Source organism: Centruroides sculpturatus, unplaced genomic scaffold (genome assembly GCF_000671375.1).
Source record: "Centruroides sculpturatus isolate CEXI.00-Female unplaced genomic scaffold, Cexi_2.0 scaffold11, whole genome shotgun sequence".
In the NCBI taxonomy this organism is placed as follows: Eukaryota; Metazoa; Arthropoda; class Arachnida; order Scorpiones; family Buthidae; genus Centruroides; species Centruroides sculpturatus.
Window position 1 is genome coordinate 1128538 of NW_019384501.1, and position 5138 is coordinate 1133675.

Genomic DNA, 5138 nt, shown 5'->3' on the forward strand with positions numbered 1-5138 from the left:
TTTGCTTATTAATGAAAGTATTATATTTATTTATTTATTTTTTATTAATTAATAATAAAAGTATAAATTCACTATCGTCCAAAGTTTCTGTAGCTCCGGAAGACTTTTCGATCTGCAACACAAAAGGTTTTCTCTTTATCCACGTGTTTTCTGCTTTGTTAGTTGTAGTTTACTAATGAAATTTGGAGAATTAGTCAGTGTTGTGTGTGGCACTTGGTAACGTGAAGTCCGTCATAGGTTTATGGTGTTAAATTTATAACCGGACCACGAAAACTAACATATCGCGATACGGGCTGGTGGAAATGTTCTGACATGTTGAATTTTTATGAAATGTTTGTAGGCATCGGACAGGCCAGCGGTGGGTAGGTGTAAATAATTTGTTGAAAGGATTCAGTTCGAAAGGAATGCACTTATCTATGATTTATGTTATTAATTATATTCGCGTTTTCGAATTAAACACGTGTTCAATTATTTAGTAATTAAGTGTCAATTTTAAAAAACTTGTAGATTTATAAATTCCGCTGTCGTCGGTTGTCTATTATCTGACTATCTGTCTTTCTCTAATTTCGAGAAAGGAGTGAGATACGTGAACATGGTGACAAAATTTGGATATACTGTACTGTACTGGATGCAGGAAGCTCCCGATTACGTATATATGAAGTTCAAATGGAAACCGAAAGTCACGTTATTAAAATGTTCCCCCGCAAGGTGTGAGATAGATGACCGGCAGGATTCCATTGCTAACGGGAAAACTTTGATGAACAAGAACAAGCCACTATTTATTTCAGGTGAAGATCATATACGGTATTATATTTATGGAGATTATCTGTATTTTAAATTAGATAAATTAAAGATATTAAAAATTTCAGCCCGGCATCATGACCACGTCGCAATAAATAATTACTCGTTAATTTTAAGCTTTTTATCCTATTATTGATATCACTTTTATATAGGCCTAAATATGTTATTCATTTCTATCATTATGAATTTATAAAACCAAATTGTAACCACAATGATGCAGTTGCACAACTTTTTATGTTCATAGTCTATTATAAAAGTAATACACAACTAAACTATTTTCGAAAAATGCATTTCGGGTTCTTTTTTAAATGCTAGCCCCTTTTCGTTATTTATTCAGGGTTTAAGTAAACTCGGACAAATATTTTACAGTATTTGCAGTGTTAACAAACTCAGATACTACAGTGTTTTCTACAAATTACGATAGAATGAACTAGTTCGATGATAATTCTTATAAATGTGTTATAATCTATTTATTACAGGCCCGTTGCATTTTATATTTCTGGCTAATTATTATAAACAATTTCTAAAAAAATACTTAAATATATTGTGAAGTTTATAATATTTCGTCTATGTATTAATATATTTTTTCTTGCTATTTATTTATCTTTGTTTTATTGATTTTGACCTGTTTAATTCCTATTTAATTAACAAAATAAATAATAACTACTATTTTTATTTCCGTTTTAAATTATTATTGTTTAAACAACAGTGTTAACAAACATTTGCAGTGTTAACAAACAGTGTTAATTATTTACATTATTATCTGGCTTTAAAAATTTACAATATTTATTGTTACAAATTACCGTAGGGATATTTGTCTCGTTTAATTGCTGCTATTACTTTATTCCTCCTCATATTATTACCTAACCTTTGGACCTATTCTGAGTAGTATCGTTAAGCTAACGAATACGATAAAAACCAGTTTCACAGAAAACAAAACACCTTAATTTGTCTCTGAGAAATATAATTGAAAAACTAACGTTTTCAGCCGGTTTCTATCGGAACCACGTGATTCCGAGCCGTACGTTTGGTTTTGGCCCCGATAGCCACGTGCGATAACTAATTCTTATCGATCACTCTCGAGCTGCCATTAGGAACGTAACGAAAGTGTAAACAACACGGAGTCTTTTATTTAGGTTTACTTTCCTGGCTGTTCTGTATAAATGTTACCGCTAAAGCTCGAAATCCGTTAATGTGTACATTAACTAGCTAATCTGCAGANTAGCGAGATAGCTAAGAATTTGCATAACGCGCTGGTAACACCTCAAAACCCAAATTCACAATGACGTAGTCGACAGCAGCGCCACCTAATTTGAGCTGAAAAGACAAGGACAAAAGTCCGAAGCGCATTCCAGATTTCGGCAGAGTTTAACATGCGTCTTTCGTTACCTGAGCGCGAGTTGCTTATGAAACTTTATTATCTTAACCAATCGAGCGCACCGGGCGCTCTTCATGAGTTTAGAACCCGTAACAACCTACGCCGAGGTCCTCTATCAATTAATGCATTGAAAGACTTGATAAAAAATTTGAAGAAACAGGATCCTTAGAAATTCGGCTGGGAGAGGGCAAAAACCGGTGTCTGCGTAAACAGTTAGTGATGTTGCGATTGCACTCGTTGAAGGTTCTAACCCCTGGATCTAACCCCATGTGACTTTTTCAAACTGTGGGATTATTTAAAGTCCAAGGTCTATTTTGGTGGTGTCTCCAACTCGATGACCTCGAAGGACAACATTTCTCGAACTGTGATGAACATTTCTGCGGACATGTTACGACGTTTGGCCGTAGAGAACACGGAGTTCAGGATGCAATGTGTTGTCCAGCAGGACGGTGGTCATATTGAAGGAGGGAGAAGATTATTTGCTGGCTAATTAAACTGCACTAAAACCTCTGTCTGATTATTCATTCGTGTGTTTGTTAATTGTAACTGGGTTTTATACAAATTCTTAGCTGTTTCGCTACAACAGCGCCAAATCCACCTCTATCGGCGAATTTAGGTACTATTTTATTTCCTTCGCGGAATCTCTTTCCTGTGTCGTCCTTTGTCACTCTCCCAAATTTGGCAACAGTCCGGCCGTTAGATTGCTCTACAAATGTCTCCGAGTATCATCAGTTTAAACAAAACACCCTGTACAATGACATTGCTTACATTAAATTCAAAATGTAAATTTTATGATGATGTTTATAACTAGTTTCCTGAATTAACACTTTTCTAGTAGTGCACATGTACAAACTTATCGGTGACTACTTTTAAAATCTACTTAATATCTTATTAACAAATATTTCTAAAAATGTTACATCTCCTCCCGGTCTCCCCTACACCTCTGATCTTTACATTTGACTGTGGTAAAGAAAAATTCGATAATTTGCTATATCAACTGAGCAATTCGATTGAGAGTCATTCCGACAAGGAATTCGGCAAGGAAACAAGAAAATGATAAGTCGTAACCTACAATAAGCACAGTAAATGGGCCAAACAAGTCTTGTAGAGACAAAGGTTTCCAACTATTCGACGATTTTAGTTTTGATTCAAAAAATGTATTTCCAGACAATTTACTATTAATTCCAGTTTCGAACAATCTTCTGAATCTAAAGATTAATTAATTATTAAATTAGATTAGTGTTTCTATTGATACGTAAAGAGAAATGTTAAAGTGTACTTACAATTTGTCGATTTTATTTTTATGCGGAAATCCTTTTCTCATAACAAGTACCATATTACTCGTGTAAAGAACGTCATCAGATACGAAATATTCGTCGTCTGAATCCATGGTGAGGAATTTTATTAAATCTGGTGAATTGATAATCGCCACTTTTGTTGTTTCTCCAAATAATTTAATTAAGATTTTGTATATTTCGGCATTTATTGCACTGTATTCCAAGCCTTTCGCAGTTCTTAATTTAATAAATAAATTTCTAAATTTTTCTTTTATTTCAGCATCTTGTTTTAGTTGACTTTTCAAAAACTGGCGACTCGAATTAAAATGTTTGGCCAAGGTTCTGATGTATCCGATTTTCGATTTCTGTAAAGATTTCAATTCCTATTTCAAGTGATAAAGTAAATTTTTAATAAGTGTAAAACTTGTTATTGATTTATTGATTGATTGATTAATCTAAATATATAAAATTACTTGTCCTGACTGACTGAGTCACTGATTCATCATCGCCCAGAGCAAACTGCTGAACATAAAGAGGTGAAATTTGGTACACAGTTAGGGTATGTCATGAAAACGGACACTAAGAAGGGAATTTTCGAAATTCCTCGCTTGGGGGAAAGAGAGAGCATTAAGGCTTAACCAAAAAAAAACGGCTTTTACTGTACTATTTTAGAGGCGATTTTTTGTTTTCAACAACGTTTTGTCTTCATCGAGTACTTAGGTGTATTAAATTGATAACATTTCACACATTGTTATAAGTATTTTTTATATATTTCGATTTTTTAACCAAATGTTCGAACCGTTTTAAATTCGAATTTGTTATTGCATATTGTTTCGATTATAGAACGATTGTTAAACGTTCGAGAAAATTAATCAAATTGAAAACAGTTCGTTTGATTTTCAGCAATTCTTATTATTCTCAGCGGTAGGTGTTATATAACAATTACTATAGTTGTTGAAATACTGAATATAGATGGGGTTTGCTTGCAAAACTCCCGCGGACGAAGTCGCGGGTAACAGCTAGTCAATTTATATTCTAATTGTAAGTTTTTAATAAAACTGGAATCTAGTTTAAATAATAATTTGGTAGTTTTTTTTATCATTGATTATTGTTTCAAATCGTAGAAAAATATTAAAATTTAAAATTTGATTAAACTATCGTTTCGGTTTGCCCATTTTTTCCAATATTGAAAAATTCATGAGAAAAGTTTTACCCCATAATAACCAAGCCAAGTAATTTCGTCCCTTCTCTTCAACTTCCGGCGGGATGGGCGACCCGACCGACCCAATTTAGCTTGCTTTGTTCACTGCTTTAAAATTATAACAGTAATCCTTTACATATTTTTAAATTAAATTTTAATTTAGTTTATATCTATTAAACTAAAATGAAGTAATCTGCAATAGATTACTTCATTTTAGTTTAATAGACTGCAGACTGCATATTCCAACTGTTAGAAAAAAAGAGAGCGACCTCAGAGACCGAAATGGGTCTACTTGTCCGGATTCGGACATGTAAAACCAAGGCCGTGCGGTAGATTTTCTAAGTATAATGCAAGTCTTTGAAATTCTGCCCCTTAAATGTTTTTTATGCCGCCCCCTCACGGTGCCGCCTGATGCGGCCGCATCTCTGCATCATAGCACGGCACGGCCCTGAGTCAGGGCCCCAAAGTAGACCTCAGGTGT